At 40.1% G+C, this 27,098-nt stretch overlaps 1 long non-coding RNA gene across 1 annotated transcript; it reads right to left on the bottom strand.

Annotated features, from left to right (window-relative positions):
* Positions 1-430: 430 nt before the first annotated feature.
* LOC122710163 lies at positions 431-27,098 on the bottom strand. The gene is made up of 3 exons (XR_006345841.1): positions 26,936-27,098; positions 23,561-23,606; positions 431-511 (listed from the first exon to the last, which is right to left on the bottom strand). It is a non-coding gene; the product is annotated as an uncharacterized LOC122710163 (long non-coding RNA).

Raw genomic sequence — 27,098 nt, 5'->3', positions numbered from 1 at the left:
AATGTGATTCATTAGAAAAGTTAATCATTTTTAACTATAGTTAAAAATACTCTAATGTATAATTGACATTTGCTAAGAGAGTAGAACTTAAGTGTTCTCACCAAAAAAATAAAAAGCTATATATGAAAGGTGATGGATGTGTGAATGAACTTGATGGTGGGAATCCTTTTAAAATGTATTTGAATATCAAATCATTACATTTATACTTTAAATATATTATAATTTTGTCAATTATACCTCAGTAAAGATGGAAATAAAGGACTGAAAGTATACCATATATGAATATTAGGTCACTGTATTAGTTACTAGGGCAGGTTGCATAACAAATACCAAAGAATGAGTGGACTAAACAGCGGAAATTTATTCTCTCACAGTTTTAGGTGCTAGAAGTCGGAGTCAAGGTGCCAAACAAGGTTGGTTTCTTCTGAGGCCCTTCTCCTTGGCTTATGGATGGCGTCTTCTCCCTGCAGCTTCACATGATCCTCTCTGTGCAGGTCTGTGTCCTAATTTCCTTTTCAGGTAAGGAAACCAGTAATATTAGCATTCACCCTAATAACCTCATTTTAACCTTATTTCCTCTATAAAAGCCCTAACTCTAAATGCAGTCACATAATGAGGTGTCAGGAGTTAGAACGTCAGCATATGCACATGAGACCATTCAGTCTATAAGTAATTATTTAACTATGCATTGTAAGTATAAAGCTAAGGTACCTCCTATGTGGTTTATCCACTCCAAAAACCTGCCTTTTTTTTTTTTAACATTTATTTATTTATTTTTGGCCGTGCTGGGTCTTAGCTGCTGCACATGCGCTTTCTCTAGTCACAGCAAGGAGGGGTTACTCTCTAGTTGTGGTGCGCGGGCTTCTCATTATGGTGGCCTCTCTTGTTGTGGAGCAGGGGTCTAGGGCACAGGCTCAACATTCATGGTGCATGGGCGTAGTTGCCCTGTGGTATGTGGAATCTACCCTGACCAGGGATCAAACCTGTGTCCCCTGCATTGGCAGACAGATTCTTAAAGGCTGGATCACCAGGGAAGTCTGTTTCTAATTTTTTTACAACAGTGGGTAATTTCAGAAATGAAGGGAATGTTAAATTAACCATGGTGAACCAAAGCAATTTATCCTTGGTAAATAGGATTTGATTCTAACATGATGCAAATATATCAATTTTCACAATATTTTTCAAGTTATAAAAATATAAGAGAAATATAGAAGTATAGGAAGAAAAATTTTAAGGCTTCCCTCTTCTAACGTGATCCTCTTAAGATGACCAATGTTAAGTTTGTATTTTTTCATATTAAAAAGGCTTGTATGTGAAAATTTACACTAAAACAGATGCACATATGGAGATTCCATATGGAGGTATTTTCATACCCATTTCACTTTTTATGTCATGTCACCCATCTTAATATCCCAGTTTCATAATGCAATTTCAGTGGAATTCATTTAACAACTCAACTTGACAGATAATCAACACCTTTCAATGAGGGGAGGGGCAAATAACATGACTTCCACTTGCCAATAATAGCAGAAAGTCCTAGCACTCAATTCTTTTCTTGTGTAGACCTTGCCCACTGGACTCCTAACAACTATTTCTAATTCCTTCCATCTTGCCTTCTCAGAATATAGAAACAGGAACAAAATAGATGCTCACTTTTGTGGACTCCCTTGCAGCTAGTGGTGGAGATGTGACCTGATTTGTAAGTGTAATATAAGGGAAGTCACTTATACTGCTGAGAGTGATCTGTTTCTTCTCCTGATAAGAGGAAAGCTGTCTACAAATGCTTTTCTCTATCATTGGATAAAGTCTCATGAGGCTGCTAGGCCCAGAGGGAGGGCCAAGAAAACCACAGACATCCTTTGATATCCAAAAGAAGAGTTTCCCAGCAATTGGACTACATTGAAGGGAGAAAGGTCTCTTCATCAAAATATACCAGGTGAATGTATTGTCAACCCACAGCTGACAAAACCCACAGGGACTGACAATACATTTGATTTCTATCAGCATAACCAACAAGAGAGTCATAAAATGTGTTAGAAAACGTCTATAAATCTGTAAGAAAAAGAGCAGACTTCACAAATGAGGATATCCAATTGGCTCATGTTCTTAGTTATCTGAGAAACAGAAATTAAAACCACAGTGGACACTACATACCCACCAGAATGGCTAAAACTTTAAAGCTTAAAATACCAAGTTTGGACAAGGATATGGAGCAAGTGAAATGTTCATACATTGTTGGTAGGACTGTAAATTAGTACAATTACTTTGAAACCAACTTGTCAGTTACTGATAAAGATAGACATATGCATACTTTATAACCAGCAATTGTGTTCCTAGATACATCTCCTATGGAAATGAAGACATCATCCACCCAAAAAACCTGTACACAAATGTTCGTATAGCAATGTTACTCACAACACCTAAAAACTGAAAATAATACAAATATCCATCAACAGTCAGTTCAGTCAGTTCAGTCACTCAGTCATGTCCGACTCTTTGCAACCCCATGAATCGCAGCATGCCAGGCCTCCCTGTCCATCACAAACTCCCAGAGTTTACTCAAGCTCATGCCCATCGAGTCAGTGATGCCATCCAGCCATCTCATCCTCTGTCGTCCCCTTCTCCTCCTGCCCCCAATCCCTCCAAGCATCAGCGTCTTTTCCAATGAGTCAACTCTGCGCATGAGGTGGCCAAAGTATTGGAGTTTCAGCTTCAGCATCAGTCCTTCCAATGAACACCCAGGACTTGTCTCCTTCAGGATGGACTGGTTGGAACTCCTTGCAGTCCAAGGGACTCTCAAGAGTCTTCTCCAACACCACAGTTCAAAAGCATCAATTTTTCGGCGCTCAGCTTTCTTCACAGTCCAACTTTCACATCCATACATGACAGTAGAACAGATCAATTAATTGATCTATTAATCTTGGTATAGTCACACAATGAAGACAATGAACAACTTGGGTAAAATTTACAAACATAATATTGCACAAAAGAAACCAGATTTAAAAAATACACACTATATAATTCTATTTGCATGAAGTTTTTTTGAAAGAGGTAAAACTACCTAGTGTTAGAAGTCAGGAAAGTATTGGTGAATTTTAGGGAGGGAGAGGTAACTGGGAGAAGAATTGAGGAGGGCTTCTGGGATGTTGCCAAATCTCTGTTTCCTGAACTGGGCAGGTCACTTTGTGAAGACTGATCAAACTGTGTACTTATTATTCCGCACTTTCCTGTACATGTGTTATACTTCAACTAACAAAGTTTATTGATAAAGACATTACACTGAAAAACAGAGGATGGGAAGTTTGTGTCCCAAGAAAATATTTGAACTTGCCCTGTACGAAATGAGGAGCTGGTGAAGATTTTTAAGCAGAAGAGTGATGTGATCCAGCCGTACAAGCCCATGGGATAAACTGAGCGGTGGTTAAAGGAAAGAGATTGGTAGGGAGAGACGTAAGGAGCAATATTGTAGGAAAGAGTGAAAGGATGCTGTGCCCTTGGGCCACCACAGTGATGGCTGGAGTATCACACCAGAGAATGAATGTGAAAGCCTGCTGGATTACCACGATCTGTTGGATGCTATGACAATGCAGAGGATGAAGTTAAGAGAAAGACAAGTTGATTTGAAGCATATTCCCATTGGGCTTCCCTGGGGGCTCAGCTGGTAAAGAATCTGCCTGCAATGCAGGGGACCTGCGCTCAGTCCCTGAGTTGGAAAAATCCCCTGGAGAAGGGAACAGTTACCCACTCCAGTATTCAGGCCTGGAAAATTCCATGGACTGTACAGCCATGGGGTTGCAAAGAGTTGGATGCAACTGAGAAACTTTCACTTTACTTCCTTTTCTCATTACCAGGTGGTGCTAGTGGTAATGGACCCACGTACCAACGCAGGAGACATAAGAGATGTGGGTTTGATCCCTGGGTCTGGAAGATCTCCCAAGGAGGGTTCAGCAACCCACACCAGTGTTCTTGCCTGGAGAATCCCTTGGACAAGAGGAGCCTAGCAGGCTACAGTCTATAGGGTCTCAAAGTCAGACACAACTGAAACCATTTAGCACACAGCACACTCATTACTCAAGTCACTGTCACCCAACATAGGTATCTTGGAGGTGTCAATGCTGTGGGCAGGAGCAGCAGATCCCACATCCTCACATCTCCCTTCCTCACTGTCCTGCCCCCAAACCTAGCAGGAGGTGGCAAACAGTCTCCTCTCAATGAAGCTAAATTTGCTATCTTTGTCCTTTGATGGTACTGCTCTGTTATTTTCTTTATATCCCAGTGTTTTAACAACCAGAAATGTTTACACTTCTATCAAAGGAATGCCAATCTAGCAGCACAACAAAAAAGCAAGTATAAACCTCCCATAGTCAAGTTATCAAACAGCAGTAACAGAATGAGGCAGAGTGAAATTCTGATGTGATGTGAAAGCAAGTACCCAGATGATAGTACCTACATAGGATTCTCACCTAAATATGCAGCCTGAACCTCACCCTCAGGAAATAATCAGAGAAACCTGAAATCCAGACATTCTACAAGACAACTGGCCTGTTGGACTCTTTTAAAAAAGTCAATAATGTTCTAAATTAAAAGACTAAAGAGGCATCACCAAGTGCAATATAGGAATTTTAAGTAGGAAAAAGCTATGGATGACATTCTCAGAAATTCTAAGTATAAATGATCTTTTGGAATAGTTTTTAGGTTTGAGATGTGATAATGGGTATACATATGGAGACAGAATTTTCTCATTCTTAAGGAATACATGTTGAAACATTTAGCAATGAAGTGTCATGATGTCTGTAATTTACTTAGAAAAACAAATGCAAAAAACTGGTGAACATACCTTTTACCTGGTAAAAGGTATATTCAAGTGTTTGTTGTACTCTTCTTTCAACTTTTCTGTAGATTTTAAATTTTTCAAAAGAGAAATATAAAGAAGAATCTCTAAGTATCATGTAATTAAAACTAAAACTTGGTTTAAAAAATAAATTTGATTTAGAAACAAGAGGGGCCATAAAACCCCATTCTAGAAACATTTCGCAGGGCAAAATATATGACTGAGTTCCATGTTCTGATCAGTTAATGAAACAAAATGTAGTGAAATGGGATACAGAACTGCAAAGGCCAGAGAAGGAACAAGATGGTAAGTAAATATATAAAGACAGAGGAGAGAAGGTGAGAACCGATCCCAAAGGCGTGTACAGAAGCATGGGGCTCTCACGCTAGGCAAAGAGACAGTACCGTCCTCTGGAAAACTGCTGCTGAAGACAGTTAGTGATCAGAAGCAGCACAGGTCAGAAGTTCAGACATCAGCTCTGGGACTCACTGGCTAAAGAACTAAAGGCAAATTTCTTCCTTTTAACGTCCCCAATTTCTTTTTCTTTATGAAAAATGAGGATTAAAATACAAATATTCACAGGGTTGCTGAGAGAGGTCCATCAAATACGTAGCAAAGTACCCAGCATCACAAGGGGTTAACAGTCACTGCTAGTATGATCACAGATATATTTTACAAAGGTAGGCAGAAATGGATATCCTGGAGTTACAGCTCCATGCAAGTTCTGTCAAATGAAGGTGATAGCCCACCTGGTGGGAGAAGCAGCTTGGGGAAATTATAATCAGAAAAGGGGTATTCGAGGATAGTACAGCCTTGGTAATCAAACAGGTCTGGGGTATAATACTAGCTCCATCACTTTTTACTTACGTGTCTCTGGGTAATTACCTTTCCAAGTCTCAATTTTCTTGTGGGTGGCTAAGAAGTTAAAATAATGAATGCCTTGAATCTAAGTGAAAGTGAAGTTGCTCAGTCGTGTCTGACTCTTTGCAACTCCATGGACTGTAGCCTACCAGGCTCCTCCATCTATGGGATTTTCCAGGCAAGAATACTGGAGTGGGTTGCCATTTCCTTCTCCAGGGGATCTTCCTAACCCAGGGATACAAACCCCGGTCTCCTGCATTGCAGGCAAACTCTTTACCATCTGAGCCACCAGGGAAGCCCACAGATATGTATAAAAACATTCTTCATTATATTGTATTATTTTTAAAAAGATTGAACTGAATTAAGTAAGAATTTTTACTTTCATATATAAATAACAAACATGTTTTGTTTGTGGGGGGAAAGGCATAGATAATGTAGATGACTTCTGTCTCATGGTTTTTTATTTAAAACAAAAACTGCCCAGCTCTCCACCAGATTTTAGATAGGAAAGATGCTGAGAAGATAAGAAAATACATCAGCAAGTTACCACATCCCTTTGAAATCCTGATCACCTTTCTCTTCAGTCTTGGGGGCCTTTTAAGCCTTCTTTTCAGTTAGTTATATTTTAGATCAAGTCGGGTAGCACATGGTCACCCAGGTGAGGCTGCTCTATGGAATGACTATGTTCTATCCTGTTCCCAATACCTTCTTTTTTTCCAAGAAGGAATTTAGGAACTCAACAAGGGCACTCACCTAAAGCACAGTCTAGAGGAGACCACTAGACCCCAGAAGAGACTGAGGACTACCATGGCCAACCTCAGCTCTTTCTTCTGCCATGACTTCTGGAGATCTCTCCCAACACTGGACGTCATGTTGGCAGAAAGGAAGAGATGGTAATCCAAGAGGCAAAGAAGGTCTGTTCAAATTATTGGATTGGGCTAAAAGTATTTTAATTCTAAAAAAATAGACTTTTTTTTAGAGCAGCTACATTATAGTAAAATTAGCAGAAAGTACAGAGAGTTTTCCCATGTACCCTCTGACCCCACAGCACAGCCACCTATATGATCAACATTCCCAAATAGTGTGATATGTTTGTTACAATGATGAACCTATATGGATACATAATTATCACCCAAAGTATATAGTTTATATTAAGGTTTGTTTTTGGTGGTGTACATTCCATAGGTTTGAACTAATGTATAATGACATGAATCCATCATTATAATATCATACAAAATAGCTTCACTGACCGAAAAATCTTCCATGCTCTGCCTATTCATTGCTCCCTAGCCCTGAGCTCCTGAAAACCACTGATCTTTTTACTGTCTCCATGGATGAGTGGATCAGGCTATATTTAACATGGAGTAGATACCTGCTTACTTTTTTCCTGCTAACAAGTAGAAGGAAGTTTGAGAGAAACACCTGAGTAGTTACACACAGTTGGAGGGAGCTATTTTTGTAAAGATGAAGTTGGAGCATGAGTTCCGTTTTCAGTGTTGCTACATTGCTGTTAACAAGTTGAAGGTGGAGAGGCCACTGTACTCGCCTAGCGGTCAGGAGTACTGAGTGTGGTGGTTCATTTTATGCGTCAACTTGACTGAATCACAGGGCACATGAGTATTCGGCTAAACATTATTTCTGGGTGTATCTGTGAGGGTGTTTCTGGATGAGATTAATATTTGGATCAGTAAACTAAGTAAAGCAGATTGCCCTTTCCAATGCAGGTGCACTTCAGCCAATCCACTGATGGCTTCAACAGAACAAAATGGGGATGGAATCTCCTATCCTTGGCATGAGAATTTTACCATCAGCTCCTCTGATTCTCAGGCCTTTGATCTCAGACTGGAATTTACACCCCTGGCTTTCCTGAATCTCCAGCTTGTAGATAGCACATTTTGGGACTTCTCAGCTTCCATACTTATATGAGTTGATTCTTATAACAAATCTTTCTCCCTCTCTCTATATATATATCTCCTATAGTTTCTTTTGGTTCTTGTTTCTATTTCTCCAGAGAATTCTGAGTAATACACTGAAATGTGTGACTTACCAGAACATAGGTTGCAGTTAAAGCCACGATATAGATGATATCTTCCCAAGAGGGTACTTCAGGAACAAAGAGACAGTACCTAAGTCAGCACCCCGAGGTCCAAACCAACTCTTTGCAACCCTATGGCCTGTAGTCCACCAGGCTCCTCTGTCCTTGGGATTCTCCAGGCAAGAATACTGCAGTGGGTTGTCATGCCCCCCTCCAGGGGATCTTCCCCACCCAGGGATTGAACCCACATCTCTTATGTTTCCTGCATTGGCAAGCAGGTTCTTTACCACTAGAACCACCTGGGAAGCCCAGGATCAGGAAGAAATCTGTAAATAACATGCAGAAGGAGAGGCCAGAGTGGGAAAGAGCGAAACCAAGAAGCTGTGCTATCACAAAAAGCTAGAACACAACCACACCAGAAAATTGGACAGAGAGGCATTTAAAATAGAATTTGGACTTTTTCCATCGCTGACTTGAGATGTTCAAACAGCGAATTCTATACGTTGACTTGCTTAATTTTCATAACATCTCTGTATGCATTTGAAATGTCACTGCCTAAGAGATATTCATTTCATTGCAAATGGAAATGAATATTGCTTCTTAAAATGTTTTTCTGTGAGGCTTAGTGGGGAACTGACATGATGCCAAAACACCACTGCACAGATTGCTCATTGTCAGAAAGGGGGCAATGACAACACTCCATGGAAGGACTTGACTGTGATCTGTGTCAGCATCACAGAGATCAGGCAGCCAGACAGTGGCTTCTCCTTTGGTGGAAAAATACAAGCTCTGTGCTATTCCTTAGGAGGGTCCTTGTCCAAAATGGTTAATCTGAGTTTAATGAAGCCTATCTACTTGCCTCTGGTTTATGGAGAAATATAGGTAAAGGAGAAGGTGAAGCGGCTTCACAAGGACACAAACAGATGAAATCAGGAGGTGGGACTTTCTATAGGACAATAGAAATCGGTACACAGAACACAGTATAACTGTCCCCTCAAAAAGTTAATGTTGTATGAAGAGGGGTGGGGAGGAGGGTAAAGAGGGGACTGTGTTTTATTAAGAGATACTATACTGGACATAATTATGCAATATACAGTCCTGAATCGTATCCTGGTGTGTTTACACAGAAAGGCAAGTTTGGAGATAATTGGAAAACAATTATGAATTGATATTGGTGATATGGGAAGTTATTAATTTTATTAGGTATGATAATAATCACATGATTACAAAGCAAAAGCTTAATGTTTAAAAATGCATACTGAAATATGTAGAGTTGAACTGCTGTACTATCTATAATTCACATTGCAATACTGTAATTGCATTACTTTGCCAACAAAGGTTTGTATAGTCAAAGCTATGGTTTTTCCAGCAGTCATGTATGGATGTGAGAGTTGGACCATAAAGAAGGCTGAGCGCTGAAGAATTGATGCTTTTTAACTGTGGTGTTGGAGAAGACTCTTGAGAATCCCTTGGACTGCAAGGAGAGTCAACCAGTCAATCCTAAAGGAAATCAGTCCTGAATATTCATTGGAAGGACTGATGCTAAAGCTCAAGCTCCAATACTTTGGCCACCTGATGCAAAGAGTCAGCTCATTAGAAAAGGCCCTGATGGTAGGAAAGATTGAAGGCAGGAGAAGGGAATGACAGAGGACAAGATGGTTGGATGGCATCACTGACTCTATGGACATGAGTTTGAGCAAGCTCTGGGAGTTGGTGATGGACAGGGAAGCCTGGCATGTTGCAGTCCATGGGGTCACAAAGAGTCGGACACAACTGAGTGACTGAACTGAACTGATACCTTACATTGAAATATTTTAACCTGCTCCCAACATATTAATAAGGCAAATAGAGGAGAATCAGACATTACTAATGTTCACCAGTATCTGGTTGCCCCTACTTTCTAATGTCTGGAGAATTACACTCCCCCATGTTCTTGAAGTTAACCTAAGAGTGGCTGGGAAAGAAAATTAGATCTTGCCAAAGGAGAGTGGGCAGAAATAATAAAGTAGTTCAGGGGCAAACATTTAATCACCTGTATCATCTCTCCAGATTGCTTTTAGCCTGTCCCACAAGAAGCCCAGAAGCCTCTTGTTTTGATTTAGGTATCATAACATTATGGAGTCTTTGTCAGCCTGGACCCCCAAGTGATGCCCAAATGATATACAAAGTACAGCCTTGATCTTCCCACAAACTTATGTTGAACATATGGCAGAATATTTTATTGCTTTCAAGGTCACTGTGAAGCCACTGGGGTTGTTTGTTACTGAAGTATAAGGCAGACCTTTCCTGTAACTGACTAAGTGATGAGTGTATTTTATTACTTTACTTTTCTGAAATTTTTTACAATAAAAAGTCTAAGTAATGATCTTTTAAAAATGAGTGTCTATATCACTGGCATTAATTCATTGAGATTCTTGCTTATTCACAACTTCTTTTGTGATGCTGGAGCCAACTCCATATTGTCAGAGTAAATATTTTGGTATACTAAAAAGAGTCAGGTCCACATACTGCTTCTAAAAATTTTTTCTGATTGACATGAGTCATATTTTTTGAATTTCAGTTTCCCTCCTTATAAAATGAAAAATTTGGACAAGACAGTCCCTAAGGTGCTTTCCATTTACAAAATGTAATGACTAAGCAATTTAGGGACTTAATATCACTCATTTTTAAGTGAATATAAACACACACACACACACATATATATATTATTCACATTGATTTTAAATCTATTTCCTTTTCCTTGAACTTAAATTTCATTCTTGATTGTATTAACTTGCTCCTTATGTAGATACACTGCTTAAGGAACAAATTTTTAAGAAACTTTGGGGATGGAGAGCAAGTAAATTCTGTTTTACTATCTCAAGACATTGACTGGAAATAATAGGCCATATGAGGCATCAGTGCCTATGAAGCACCTTGAAGAGGGACAGAGCCAGAGGAGAAAATTTAGTACACGGTGCACTTATACACATAAGGCTATTTAAAGTTCTTATTCTTAAGTAGAAAGCTGGACCTACTTTAAATGTAAAAATCAGGACTTGAATGCTATTTTGAGGCAATAAATGGAATGCCTGAACAGAAATAGCGATTGATGAAATACCTCATTGGAATAATATACTTTAATAAGACTGTGGTGACTAAGGGCCTGAGGTTGAAAGCAAAGACTTCCCATCGTCACTCCTCTGGCATCTACTTGGAGGGAGCTCACTGGGGCAACGCTCTTGCTCTCTCTCCTCCCACTCTTTTCTTCACCCCAGGGAAGAGAAGGGAATTCATCTCATTGGTTGTTTGGGGGGAAAAATCAGGGTTTGTGGCTTAGCCCCTTCCTTTTCTGTCTCTGTTTAGGATCTAGATCTAACTATCTGAAAAGTATGCTTTCTTTGCCTCTCTGTGCCTTGAGTGTTAGGTGATCAAGTCTGAGCCTGAAGATGGGGAGGCAAGTATTGGGTTGGCTAAAAAGTTCGTTCAGGTGTTTCCATAACATCCTTAGAGAAAAAAATCTGAACAAACTTTTTGGCTAACCCAATAGTTCTAACAGCCAATTGGTTGTCTAGTAATGATGGTGACTGAGTGAACAAGTCTTGTTCTGGAGCCCAGCACTGGCAAGCTTATTGGATTGCAGGTGCAAAGCCACATTAGCTAGTAGCCCTAAACAGAGATCAAAGTAATAGAGGAAAACCTGAGATAACACACACATGGACACGGACGCCCTACCTCCTGCTCCATCTATCAATAGTGCTGGGGTGGGGGTAATGTGTAGTGTGCATTTTTGAGTTTGTTAATATTTGATGATTTGCTATAGAAGAAATAAAATAAATGGGCAAAAAGGAAACTAAGTGGAAAGGAGGAAAGATGTAAGATAAATAAGTATAGATGTAAGACATAAGTGTAGATAAGTAGATAATAAGCATTTGGAGTGGAAGGCATTGGCAAAATTCCTAGGATATGCAGATAAAGAGAAGAAGTTCCCAAGCAGAGTCTGTGTATGCTAAACACAGAGAGAGAAGGAAGGCAAAGACTCAGAGATATCTAAAATTCACAACTATAAATATCCATTAGGCACTGGGGTACTAAATATTCATGAGGTTTTAATTCAACCACCCTTTCAAGTTCCATGTGGCCTTCATCTAAGTGCAACTAGAACCTATAGCTTCTTAGCAAGCTAACTGGCTGGACCAGACATCCTTGTCTCGCTGGCCACAGGCACCTTCTCTGATTGCACCTCCTCGTTCAAATCTCAGTTCCAGTCCTTAGAGCATTACAACAGAAACACTGATGATGCAGAGATACACACCCAACAGGAATCCTGTGTTGGCAGGACTCAGAGCATGGCCTTCCCACCCTGCTTGCACCTTATCCTGAGTTCATTAACTAATCCTATACATTTCGCCTAGCTTATCTCTGTGTTTTAAAGTGACTCAATAAACTAAGTGCTTGGAGCAGTTATATTTGGCACCTTCTATGCTGTGACCTCTGGGACCTCTTGGCTGATGAGTGTCCAGTTGGCAATGAATATGGGGATGACTCTCAACGAAGGTAATATAGGTCAGACCAGAGAAATGTTCTCTGAAACTGAAGCAATATTTAAGAGGGAAATCTTCAACCTAAGGGGACTATGAAAAACTGACTCATGGTCTATTGTAGAAACGCATTAAATAAGAAATCAGAAATAAATTCAGGTCAAAACTCAATAGAGGCCTGATAAATCTATAGAGAAAAAATCAAAATCCCAAATCAAAGGACATGGCTTTAGTGTTAGTGAGAGCTATGTCTAATGTGGATAAGCAGATACATTTGGCACAAATCAAGTGAGGCTGCAACAGTTCACCCCTGGGAGCTGACTGTGGAGGATTCTGACACCCGACATCCCAACTCTGCCCAGAGCATATAGAGAGGAACATGATGATCAAGCAAAATAGCTTTTGCAAAACCCCAAATACTGCTCATGGTCTGTCACTCATCATAAAAATGAGAAACTTAAACCAGATCAGAATTAAATGAATAAAAGAAAATCAAATCTTAATTAAGAAACACAATGAATTAGCAGAGTGAAAGAAATTCTAAGTCAATCCATCACTATAGTTTTTGTCTTTTTAGGGATGTCTTACAAATGGAATCATACCATATTTAATCTCTTGAGCCAGGCTCAGAAATTTCACTTAGCATAATGCCTTTGTGATTGATCCTAGTTCTGTGTGTATCAGTTGTGTGTTCTTCTCATTGCTGGACAGAATCTTGTGGTATGGTTGTACTGCAGTCTGCTTATCTATTCACTTATTGAAAAACATTTGAGTTGTTATCAGGTTTGGGTTATTACATGTAAAACTTGTGCAAATTTTTGTGTAAAAAGAACTATTTTTCTGGGGTAAAAAACTAGGAATGAGGTTGCAACCAAAAGTGGGAAGTATGTGTTTAACTATATGAAGTTTATGTTTAACTATAAACTGTCAAACCCATTTCCACAGCAGCTGTACTATTCTGCATCCTCAGCAATGTCTGAGAGTTCCAGTTGCTTTGTATCCTCACTAGCACTTGGTGGTATTAGTACTTTTTATCTCAATCATTCTGATAGGTGTATAGTATGTGCATATGTGCTCAGTTATGTCTGACTCTTGGCAAGCCTATGGACTGTAGCCTTCCAGACTCCTCTGTCCATAGGATTTTCCAGGCAAAAATACTGGAATGGGTTGCTAGTTCCTCCTCCAGGGGATCTTCCCGACCCAGGAATCAAACTCAAGTCTCCTGCGTCTTTTGTGTTAGCAGGTAGATTCTTTACCTCTGAGCCACTTGGGAAGCCCTTAGTATATAGTGGTTCCTTCTTAAATTCTCTTTTCTATTTCTTTCTTCGGAAACTTTCCAGATCCATTGGTCATCCCTCCCTCAAAAAAAAAGTTCTTTCATTCCTAAAAGTCATGCCATGAAAGTCTTGATAGTATCATCATCATTTAAGTTCAGTTTAGTCACTCAGTCATGTCTGACTCTTTGCGACCCCATGGACCACAGCACGCCAGGCCTCCCTGTCCATCACCAGCTCCTGGAGTTTACCCAAACTCATGTCCATTGAGTTGGTGATGCCATCCAACCATCTCATCTTCTGTCGTCCTCTTCTCCTCCTGCCCCCAATCTTTCCCAGCATCAGGGTCTTTTCAAATGAGTCAGCTCTTCGCATCAGGTGGCCAAAGTATTGGAGTTTCAGCTTCAGCATCAGTCCTTCCAATGAACACTCAGGACTGATCTCCTTTAGGATGAACTGGTTGGATCTCCTTGCAGTCCAAGGGACTCTCAAGAGTCTCCTCCAACACCACAGTTCCAAGGCATCAATTCTTCAGTGCTCAACTTTCTTTATAGTCCAACTCTCACATCCATACATGACTACTGGAAAAACCATGGCCTTGACTAGAAGGACCTTTGTTGGCAAAGTAATGTCTCTGCTTTTTAATATGTTGTCTAGGTTGGTCATAACTTTCCTTCTAAGGAGTAAGCACCTTTTAATTTCATGGCTGCAGTCACCATCTGCAGTGAGTTTGGAGCCCCCAAAAATAAAGTCAGCCACTGTTTCCACTGTTTCCCCATCTATTTGCCATGAAGTGATGGGACCAGATGCCATGATCTTAGTTTTCTGAATGTTGAGTTTTAAGCCAACTTTTTCACTCTCCTCTTTCACTTTCATCAAGAGGCTCTTTAGTTCTTCTTCAGTTCTGCTATAAGGGTGGTGTCATCTGCGTATCTGAGGTTATTAATATTTCTCCCAGCAATCTTGATTCCAGCTTGTGCTTCTTCCAGCCCAGGGTTTCTCATGATGTTCTCTTCATATAACTTAAATAAGCAGGGTGACAATATATAGCTTTGACGTACTCCCTTTCCTATTTGGAACCAGTCTGTTGTTCCATGTCCAGCTCTAACTGTTGCTTCCTGACCTGCATACAGGTTTCTCAAGAGGCAGGTCAGGTGGTCTGGTATTTCCATCTCTTTCAGAATGTTCCACAGTTTATTGTGATCCACACAGTCAAAGGCTTTGGCGTAGTCATCACCTAAGTGACAATGCAAATGCTGTCTTTGCTTCTCCGCTTACTGTCTTTGTGATCTTTGTCATGTTGCTTCTCTGCACCTCAGTTTACTCTTCTGTGAAATAAGACTGTTAATAACAGTACAGCTATCTCATAGGGAGGTTGCTAGGATAAATATAGTGATAAACATAAACAATCCCTGCCAAGCAGTAAGGTCTGTAAAAATATTAAACTTTATTGTTATTATTTAAGTAAAAAAAAAGCTCTTTCACTTACTACATACCTGGAAGAAAAAGAATGGAAAGGGACTGAGGGGAAAAAAAAACCCAAACAACCAGAACAGCTATAAAAATTTCAGACATCATCATCAGAAGGGATTTGGTATCATATGGTATAAAATAAAAATAATGTCTTTTCTTCTCTGAGAAGAAGACCACACAAAACCAACAGTACATTCAAATGTTGGGGATATGTATCTAACATTTGGTAACCCTTCTGTGAGGTTATGGGAAGATCCAGGAAACTTGAAAAAACCTCACAACAGCAAGACGGCTTTTGAATAACCTAAGCAAGCCCTTCACTCTTGCCCCTAGCAATTTCTTCCTGTGAGCTGGAAGTCACTATGTTTGACAACTATGCTTTCTTGTCCCTGTTTTACATTAGCAAGTAGGCTTTGGGGATAAAAATCTGTCCCATTCCAAATCTAAAATGATACAAATTTCTTGCATGTGTGCACATGAGCACACACTTTCTCTGACAACATATTGGGCATTAGAACAAACTGCGACAATAACTCAAAACTATCCAGAAATACTGACAACTGCTAGTACAATGGGCTAGATGTACTTGGGTACATCTAACAAGAAACCGGGGGCAAGCCCGCTTCTCTCTGCATACAAAAGGAAGAGGTACACCATACAGCAGGCCAAACCGGAACCAAGGGCACATCATTCTTATGCGATGCTACATCCTCCTTGAAAGGGGACTTTCTGGTTTCTCAGAGCTCACAGAGGGAGAGGGGAGGACCCACTGGCTACCTGGGTCCTTCATAACCTGGCATGCTACAGCCTATGGGGTCACAAAGAGTTGGACACAACTAAACGACTGAACTGAACTGACCTATCTGCTCTAGAGTTCTAATTGAAAAAGTCAAATGCTGAATCTTGAGATACTTCTAAAATTAGTTAGTAATTTTGGGGGGTTTGGTTCTAGTTCTAAGTAACTTCATGGAAAGCCTAGACTTATCTTTATTTGTTCAGTAAGAACAAATCTTACCAGGAATCTAATTTGTATTAGACATTATAGTGGCCCTTGGGATACCATAGCCAATAAAGTATGAAAAAGTGAAAGTGAAAGTGAAGTCACTCAGTTGTGTCCAACTCTTTGCGAGTCCATGGACTGTAGCCCGCCAGGCTCCTCTGTCCACGGGATTCTCCAGGCAAGAATACTGGAGTGGGTTGCCATTTCCTTCATCAGGGAATCTTCCCGACCCAGGGATCGAACCCACGTCTCCCACATTGCAGGCAGGCACTTTAACCTCTGAGCCACCAGGGAAGCCCATATGAGGGGCTATTTTCCTGGATTTTATAGTGTGGCAGTAATTTGGTTGCCGATCCTGGGAGTATAGAGAAAGGCCACAGACAGTATTCAAAGTAATTGTGAATTCAATCCTGGGCTACAGATTTGAAAAAGAAAAGCCCCAACTATCAAAATTTGATATGTGGCTCAGGATTACATTTTCCCTAATTAAACCTGTGCACCAGTAACATCACTTAAGTGGTGTGCTTGCTAAACATACATGTTCTTACTCTCATATTTACTATGAAACAAAGTCAACTTTCTTTTTGGAGCTGAAGGTGCCTTCTGACTCCAAAGACCAGAAGATTCCAGGGCATTTGCTTGGCTCTGGTAGATTGACTCTCACGGAACTGACATCAGTCACAGGGGTTTCCATACCCATAAGGGTAGAGTGTATACAGAAGAAACAGGAAAAGTCTCCCTTCCCTCTTAACTCTATTTTCTAAGAGACTTAGTAAAAGATCTTTGGTGTTGTGATATTAGGAAGCATTTTTTTTTTTTCTCTCAGAAGTACAATTGAGTTACTTTTGCCTCTTGTTTGGAATTCTGCTTCTGGTAATGGCACAGTAGTTCATACTGGACCAAATCTCTTGCAGATAACAATTGAAGCTCTAAACAAACACAAACAACAACAAAAACCCACAGACAACTAACTGAAGGAAGAAGTGAGAACAGGAAAAAACTGGAGTGGAGTTGACACTTGGAAGAATGGTACATTACTTAGTTATTCTCCCTCTTTTATGGATTTTTGCCTGAGGGCAAGCTTCAGTCTATGTGCTGGCTAAAACTCAGAAACCTGCACATTTGTATTCGTTGTCCCAGTACAATGTGTCCCAATGTACTGGCTGAGGAATCAGAGGAGAAATGTAAGGGCAACCACACAAGCTAAAAGTTAAGGGGAGAAATCTCAGAAAAAGAGAATTACAGACCAGATGCCCCAAATTATCTGTGTTAAGACTGCCCATCTCTGACTGGCCTTTGAATGATGCATGAACTTGGCAGACTGCAAGCAACACAGCTAAGGCTAAAAGAAGTAACAGGAGAGCTCAGCTACTGCCACTGCAAGAGAGACAGAGTCTGTGTTCAGACAAGTTAATTGCCTGCCAAAACAAACTAATCAATGCTATTCAGAGCAACTACAGAATCCAGAATCTCTATAATATATCACCACAATGTGCAGAATATAACCCAGAATTATTAGATATATGAAGAAACAGAGAAACATGACTCATAATAAAAGCAGTGCTTCTAAAACATTTTGATCTGAGGAACTCTGTACTTTTAAAAACTAGTGAGGACCCCAACAGGGCTTTATCATGCATGTTATATCTATTGATATTCCCTTATTAAAAATTAAAGTTGACATTTTACAAAATTTATTAATTTCCTAAAATGTGTGTGTATATTCAGTTGATTCCAATGCATTGTGACCCCATGGACTGTAGCCTGCCAGGCTCCTCTGTCCATGGGAATTTTTCAGGCAAAAATACTAGAGTGGGTTGCCATTTCCTCCTTCAGAGGATCTTCTTGACCTAGCGATTGAACCCACATTTCCGGCATCTCCTGCATTGGCAGGTGGATTCTTTACCACTGAGCCACCTGGGAAGTCCAGCTATTTTAAAATAGTAAAAATAAATATAGTACATGTCAATATAAATAATATGTTTTCATAAAAAATAACTATATTTGGCAAAATAAAAGCAATTAATGAGTGGCATTATTTACATTTTTTCAAATCTTTGATGTCTGATGATAGAAAAATAGCAAGATTCTCATGTTTGCTTATGCATACAACCTATTGCAATGTTTTGGGTTGGTTTACATTAAGAAGGTAATCTGGCCTCATATAGTTGGAGAGGTAGAAATATTTTAATAGCCTTCACAGATAATTGTGGATATTCTTCTTTAACACTGTACCAAAATTTGAGAAATAGTAGTTTCTTAAAGATTTGTTGCCACGTGGAATCTGAAACTGGTAAATTTCATATTCTATTATATTAAAATCCATTGTTTTATATTGTACCTTTAATTCATGCATGAGTTTACAACACTAGCTTTGGTCATTTATGAAATACTGGTTCATTAAGTCATGTAGAACTTTCAAATGTTGACTCATTTCATTGTTCAATATTAAAAATCACAGTCATTAATATCATTACTGATCTCATCAGGCAAGTCTTTAAATACCAAGAAACTCTTATGCTCATGATGATAGTTATAAATTTTTTAAAATTCCAATTTTCACTGAAATTTCAAATTATATTGCAGGTAATAAATATTGTCAATTTCCCTGAAGTGGCAAACTCTCATTCACTTTTTAAAAAATGTCTACCAAATACTGAACTCTGAATTACCAGTGTGGCTACTCATTGTTCTTTAAGTTAAAAATGGTATTTCATGAAAGAATCAGCTAGTTCTGCTCACAGCTCAACAAATCACCAAGTACTTTTTATTTAAATCTGCTTTTTTACGCAGCAAAAGTGGTTTATGCATGATTCACATCTTGTTAGAGAATATTTAAAAGATCTGTATTTAAAAGTTGAGATTTGAAGAAAGTAATAGTTTCATTTGGCTTCATCCAGGAAATTCTTAAATAACTAGCCACTAGTACAGCTTGATTCATTCTAAAATGTCAGGAGTTTTACTGACAGCGGCTTTTGTACAATCATTGCAAATGTCGGCATATTGAAACAGGCAAATAACACACTAGTATTATTAGTAAAATAGTTTTAACTTTTCAACTCCCCAGAAAGCATCTTGGGAACCTCAGGAGCCTGCAAACTATGCTCTGAGAAATGTTGCACAGGAGAAAATATAAACAATGAAGGCTGACCTCAAGAGCACCCAGATCGGGACTTCCCTGTGGTTAAGAATCTGCCTGCTAACACAAGGGATATGGGTTCAATCCCTGGTCAGGGAAGATTTCACGTGCTTGGAGCAATTTAGCCCATGCACCACAACTACTGATCCCCATGCTACAGCGACTGTAGCCTGCTCACTTTGAAGCCAAGCTCCACAAAAAGAGAAGCCCCCACAATGAGATGCCCATCTATAGCAATGAAGACACAGTAGAGCCATAAATAAATGTAGAAAGGTCACCCCGATGTTTAAGATGAGAAACTTCCCTTTATAATCTTACTTCAGTGGCTGGGGCCTGCAAATTAAACTGGCAAAAGAGATCAATAGGAGAAAAAAGGATGTTTTTTCTATGTATATTTATACAGGAACTAACCAAAGAAGTAGTTAACTTCCTATATGGTTAAAGTTAGAGGCTTTAGACCTAACTTAGAAGGAGAATGGGAGCGGACTTGTATGAGAACAAAAAGGTTTCATTAGGCAAGACAAATGGGTTTTAAGAAAACCAAACTGAAGATAAGAACATCTGTGATAATGTTTGTTTCAGCAGGTGTGAGTGGAGTGGTCTTTCTTTCTTCTTCATGGCTGTGAAACTTCCCAAAGAAGGGATTTACAGTAAGTTTAGTTTATTTTGATTTCTCTCCTGGGAGTAGACCCACTTCCAAGATGAGATTTATGACAGCCTCATTTCTCAGAAGCTCCTGCTGAGTCAGATAAAGGAAGCTCTGAGAAAGCTCCTTTTTACATCTGTCAAATCTCAAATATTTTCAGCTTAAAATAAGAAGGCTGCTGTGGAGCTGGGGTAGGTGGATATAGATCAGCAGAGCTGGTTACAGGGAACTGAAGAAGGGGAGTCTCTGCCATAGACTCAGTCGTGTCTCCTCAAATTCATATGTTGAAGACCTAACCTCTAAAGAAACTGTATTTGGATATATGGCCCTTAGAGAGGTAATGAAGATGAGTAACATCAAAAAGATGGGGCACTAATTCTATAGGACTTAACAGAAGAAGAGGCAGAGACATGAAGTAAGCACACATACAGAGGAGAGGTGGACATAGCTATAAGGTGACCATCTGCAAACCAAGGAGAGAGGATTCACAAGAGACCAAATCTCTGGACACTTTGATATTGAACTTCTAGCCCAGTTTGTGGTATTTGCTATAGCAATCCAATTTGACTAATAAACCCTCTTTAGACTCCTTTGGGCTTCCTGGTGGGGAAGAATCTGCCTGCAAGTGGGAGATCCTGGTTCCATTCCTCGGTCTGGAAGATCTCCTGGAGAAGGGAATGGCTACCCACTCCCGTGTTCTTGCCTGGAGAATTCCATGGACAGGGGAGCAAAGAGTCGGACACAACCGAAGTGACTGAACACACACATGCTCACTCCTTTACAGATGTAGAGGACAGAATCAAATTCTTACCTTCTGGGAAAGAGTCTAAGGAACAAAGCAGAAGAACCCCAAGACCTGAAGAGAATGGGCTAAACCACAGATTTCCAGTTACACTCCAACAGAGCAGAAGCTCTTTCTACCTGACTGAGAGGTAAGAGAGAGACACTATAACTTTGAGGACTAAGAGAGGTAAAGAGTAATGGGATTGGCCTTCAAATCTTAGAGTTTTATGCCAATTCTCATCCTAGACATGCTAACAGCCAAGCAGAGATTTATTGTCTAGTGGGGACGGCAACATTTAAGCTTTCCCTGGGTCTGTCTGGGAGAACATGATGCAGGGAGGGAACGTCAAAGGATCCAAGGGGCAGGGAAAGACAAACAGGTGGCTTAGAGGAGAAGGCTGGGTGAGAGGCATGGAGGTATTCCAGAAGTGTCCAAGACCAAGTGACCAGGGTAGACTTCCAGCTTAGTTCAGAGCAGCACAGACTTACTGGTTTTGAATTAGGGTCCAGGTGGACTGTGGCATCTATCTTTTATTTTGTCTTAGTAATTTAAAAAATGTTACAACAGTTTTAGACTTACAGAAAAGTTGATAATAGAACAGATAGTTCCTGTATACCCTACTCCAAGTTTCTCCTGTTATTAACATCCTATTTAGTATGGTACATTTGCTTCAACCAATGAACCTATATTGACATGTTATTGTCAAGTAAATGCTATACTTTATCTGGATTCCCTTAATTTTTACCTAATGTTCATTTTCTGTTGCAGGATCCAGCCAGGATTCCATATTCCATTTAGTCATCATGTCTCCTTAGGTTCCTCTTGGCTGCGACAGTTTCTCAGACTTATTTTTGATTGTTTTGATAGTTTTAGGTATTGGTTAGGTATTTTGCAGAAAGTCCCTTAATTGGGATTTGTCTGACATTTTAAATCACAATTAGTATGTGGTTATGGGTTTTGGGAGGAAGACCTTGGAGGGAAGATGCCATTCTCATTACACCATATCAAGGGTACATATTAATTCTGTCAATATGGCTTACTGCTATTGATTTTAACCTTAATCTCTTGGCTGTGGTGGGGTCTGTCAGATTTTCCCACTGTAAAATTAGTCTTTCTATTCCTCTTTATACACTGTACTCTTTGGAATAAGTTACTGCATGCAGCCAGCATTAAGTAATGGAGAGTAATGCACTCCCTCCTTGAGGGCAGAGTGTCTACACAGATTATTTGAAACTCTTTTGCTTGGGAGATATGCCTCTTCTCTCCCATTTATTTAATCATGAATTTATACCAATAAATATCCAATATTCATGGATATTTATTATATGCTTTGGCTCAGATGGTAAAGTGTCTGCCTGCAACGTGGGAGACCTGGGTTTGATCCCTGGGTTGGGATGATCCCCTGGAGAAGGAAATGGCAACCCACTCCAGTACTCTTGCCTAGAAAATCCCAAGGACGGAGGAGCCCGGCAGGCCACAGTCCATGGGGTTGCAAAGAGTCGGACACGACTGAGCAGCTTTGCTTTCTTTCTTTCTTTCTTGAGTTAATTTAGCAGTGGCCACAGGACTGGAAAAGGTCAGTTTTCATTCCAGTCTCAAAGAAGGGCAATGCCAAAGGATATTCAAACTACCGTACAATTGCACTCATTTCACATACCAGCAAAGTAATGCTCAAAATCCTTCAAGCTAGGTTTCAACAGTATGTGAACTGAAAACTTCCAGATGTACAAGCTGAATTTAAAAAAGGCAGAGGAATCAAACATCAAATTGCCAGCATTTGTTGGATCATAGAAAAAGCAAGGGAATTCCAGAAAAACATCTTCTGCTTCATTGACTATGCTAAAACCTTTGACTGTGTGGATCAAAACAAACTGTGGAAAATTCTTAAAGAGATGCGAATACCAGATGATTTCTTCTGAGAAACCTGTATGCAGATCAGGAAGCAACAGTTAGAGCTGGACATGAAACAATGGACTGGTTCAAAATTGGGAAAGGAGTACATCAAGGGTGTATATTGTCACCCTGCTTATTTAACTTCTATGCAGAGTACAGCATGCAAAATTCTGGGCTGGATGAATCACAAGCTAGAATCAAGATTGCTGGGAGGAATATCAATAACGTCAGATACGGCGATGATACTATTTTAATGACAGAAAGTGAAGAGGAACTAAAGAGCCTCTTGATGAAAGTGAAAGAGGAGTGTGAAGAAGCTTGCTTAAAACTCAACATTCAAAAATCTAAGACCATAGAATCTGATTCCATCCCTTCATGGCAAATAGATGGGGAAAAAGTGGAAATGGTGACAGATTTTATTTTCTCGGGTTCCAAAATTACTATGAATGGTGACTGCAGCCATGAAATTAAAAGACACTTGCTTCTTTGAAGAAAATCTATGACAAGCCTAGACTGAATATTAAAAAGCAGAGAATCACTTTGCCAACAAAGGTCGATACGGTCAAAGATATGGTTTTTCTGGGAGTCATGTACGGATGTGAGAGGTGGACCATAAAGAAGGCTGAGTGCTGAAGAAATGATGCTTAGACCTTGATTCTGGGAAGGTTGAGGGCAGGAGGAGAAGGGGGTAACAGAGTTTGAGATATCTGGATGGCATCACCAACTCAGTGGACATGAGTTTGAGCAAACTCCAGGAAATACTGAACGACAGAGAAGCCTGGTGTGTTGTAGTCCATAAGGTTGCAAAGAGTTGGACACTTAGCAACTGAACAAAGAAGTAAGCATTAGAAAAATGTCAGGATGTGGAGGAATAAAAAAGACTGTTAGATGACAGCTACCTAGTGGCAAGTTCACAAATGCTGTAAACCAATGATAGTAATTCCTGGAGGAGGAAATGGCAACCCACTCCAGTATTCTTGCCTGGAAAATCCCTTGTCCAGAGGAACCTGGAATCCATAGGGTCACAGTCAGACACAATAGGGTGACTAAGCGCACAATAGCAGTAATTATAGTGTTAACAGAATGTAGCAACACTAGCCTTACCTTTCTCTTCCAACTGACATTCATCATTCCCAGAGCACATCTTCTTCTGAAGAGTAGAAGGAACCAAAAGAAATTAAATTTTAATGGACACCTTAACATCATTAATAGGCTGTATAAAACAGTGATTAAGAACATGGGGACTGAGGTTATATATATCAGGGTTCCAATTCCAGCTTCATGACTTATTAGCCATAAAGTTTGGTAAGTAACTTAATCTCAGTGTCCTCATCTGCAAAATGGAATAATAATACCAACTTGGAAGCTTTCTGGACATTAAATAACATATCTAAAATCTGGAATGGACAAAAAAAAAGAGGCTAATAAATGGTGGCTAACTTTATCTATTATGATCCCACTTCCCTGTCAAGAGCTTTACATACTTATCCCATCAATCCTAATAAATGGATATGATCTATTTAACAAAAAAACAAAATTTAACTGAGTAAATTTGAAGATCTAATTGGCTTTATAAAATGATTCATGAATTGGACAACATCTCATCTGGAAAATAAAGAGCTACTCGGAGAGGTTACACAGCAAAGAAGGTTTCTATAGTAAAGATGGCAGGACAAGGAAAAGACATTATTAGCAAAGAAAAAATAAAATTTCATTGCAGGACAGTAAAAGTTGAGGTGATGCTGGCTCCTCACTGGCTGAGCTGTGGTGTTTTCCATTGGCTTGACTTGTTGGGCAAGAAGGAATTTATTCTTCCTCCCCTGGGGTAGTAAAGTAGTTGTACTTCCTGTTTGTGAGTGCAAATTACTTCCTGGGGTAAGTAACTGATTAGCTTCCTGTTGGGATAAGTGTCCTCTTCCTTTTTGGGGTAATTGACAATGAATGGTAGGGTGTGAGAGCTCCCTCCATAGGCCTTTCAGACTGATTTTAGTTGAGATTTCCTTTTATTAACTTCCACACATACTTATGTTATTAATCCTATAAAATGGACATAATCCTTCCCACTCTATAGATGAAGAAATTGAAGTAAAAGAATTTATGAGATGAAATAGGTATCATACTAGCTATACTGCAAACGAAGAAATGGAAGCATGGATTATTTAAATAACACCTGAGTGTTTCAAAGCAAAGCAATGTGGAGATAGGATCCAAAGTCATGTCTGTCTGACCTGATATTTGGCAATACTATATCAATTGTCTGGGGATTCCCTGGCAGTTCAGTGGTAAAGAATTCGCCTGCTGGTGTGGGAAACACAGGTTTGATCTCTGGGTCAGGAAGATCTCCTGGAGAAAGAAATGTCAACCCACTCTAGTATTCTTGCCTGGGAAATCCCCTGGACAGAGGAGCCTGGAGGGCTACAGTCCATGGGGTCACAAAAGAGTGGTACACAACTTAGTGACTAAATAGCAACAACAACGTATTAGTTGTCACCCCTGACAGGTTGTCACTGTCATGGTGATATTTGTTATTTGTATTAATTTTTAAGAATCAATTTTCTTTACAAATGGGGATATCCCCAAGACTCCTTTCAGTAAGGACCAGAGTCACAACATTTAGGGAAGAAGCAAGTGTTCCCAAATGGTATTTTCTCAACTGGTTCTGTGCTCGTCAAAGCCATAGGCCATCCATTTAACTCGGATTTCTTTTTAAATTTTATTTATTTATTTAGGCTGTGCTGGGTCTTCATTACTTTGCGTGGGTTTTCGCTAGTTGCAGTGAGCAGAGGCTATTTCTCATTGATGTGCTTGAGCTTCTCATTGCAGTGGCTTCTCTTTTTGTGGAGCACTAACTTTAGGAGCAGGGGCTTCAGTAGTTGCAGCATGCAAGCTCAGTAGTTGCAGCACATGGGCTCAGTAGTTGAGGCGGGTGTGCTCTAGGGTGGGCAGGCTCCAGTAGTTGTGGCTCACGGGCCCTAAAGCACAGGCTCAGTGATTGTAGCCCCCAGCTTTAGTTGCTCCAGTCCCTGTGGAGTCTTCCCAGTCCAGGGATCGAACCTGTGTCCCCTGCATTAGCACACGGATTCTTATCCACTGTGCCACCAGGGAGGTCCCTACTCCGATTTCTAATATAACACAAACAATCTATGATCAGCCTTCTGCAGTTGTCCGATCAATCACAAGTATTTTCTGAAATTGAATTATTTCAAATAGTACTGTGTCAGGCATTCTGTAACTCCTTTACTTGAATTTACAATCTATTGATAAACCAACATAAAGATATCAAAACAATTAGCAACTAATGTCAAAGAACAGTAAATAGATATTTAATTAGTTATTGATTAAATAATATCAAAATTAATATTTGATAAATATTATACAGTAAATCATTTAAACAGTAAATAATTACAAGTATTGTAGTAGTTGAGCTGTAAATTCAATTCTGAGTTTCTCAGCAGAAGTGAACATGATTATAAGAAAAGGGGAAAGATACCAGAGGAAGCAGTTTTTCCTTGTATTCAACTTCAAGAGATTGCAAAAGTGTTACTTTACAGAAGATAGAGTAAAAGATGCCCTCAGTGACATTCTCACAGCAGACACAAAAATGGAACCCAGTTAGCTTTATCTTTTTGCTTTGCATAAAGCTGAGGGTCTAACATTGGAGGCGTGCGTGCTAAGTCACTTCAGTCATGTCTGACTCTGCCACGCCACGGACTGTATCTCGCCAGGCTCCTCTGTCCATGGAGTTTTTTGGACAAGAATACTGGAGAGGGTTGCCATTTTCTGCTCCAGGGGATCTTCCTGACCTACGGATCGAACTCAAGTCTCTTTCATTTCTTGCATTGGCAGGTGGATTCTTTACCACTGTGCCACCTGGGAAGACCACTTTGATGGGCACTTACATTTTAAGTTGATATTCTGCCTTTCTGGTTGAGGAAAAGGCCTCTGTGCTCTAAATCCCACCTTTGCAAAAGGTTGGGCTGAGCCTCTTTGTTAAAATGGTGGCGCCAGATTACGACTGGACTCTGGGAAAGGTCCAGACCTGCCTGAGTTAGTGGGCTGAGAACCCTTGTTTCTATTGGCTGTTTTCATGCCCTTCCTGAACTCCCTATGGTACTAATCACCTATGTTTATAGGCACGTTTAACTGATAACCCACGACTCTCACGGGGCTTTCCTGGAGGCTCAGTGGTAAAGAACTTTACCAATGTAGGAGACGCAGGTCTGATGCTTGGATGGGGAAGATCTCCTGAAGAAGGGAGTGGCAACCCACTCCAGTACTCTCGCCTGGGAAATCCCATTGACAGAGGAGCCTGTGGACTACAGTTCACGGGGTCGCAAAGAGTCGGACATGACTTAGCGATTAAACAACAATATCAAGACTCAACATGCGTGAGAAAACCGGAGTCTCAGGCAGTGCTTCTAGCCTGTCAACCTAACTTTACCCTGTCAGCCAAACCTGAGACCAAACATTTCGGTTTACCTTTGCAGCTAACTCAGGACCCCAGAGAGTGCAGGGAGGGGCTCTCGCCCAGGAATTCTTGTTTCCCTAAGAATATTCCACAGCCTTGGAGAGTTACTTTCCCGCTGCCTTGAGTGGACAAGCTAGTACACCTCGTGTCAGACAAGGGAGGCCTGAGCGTGTG

The sequence above is a fragment of the Cervus elaphus genome, chromosome 16, assembly GCF_910594005.1.
Source record: "Cervus elaphus chromosome 16, mCerEla1.1, whole genome shotgun sequence".
NCBI lineage: Eukaryota > Metazoa > Chordata > Mammalia > Artiodactyla > Cervidae > Cervus > Cervus elaphus.
Note: the sequence above shows the minus strand (reverse complement) of the source record. Positions and strands in the feature narration are given on the sequence as shown.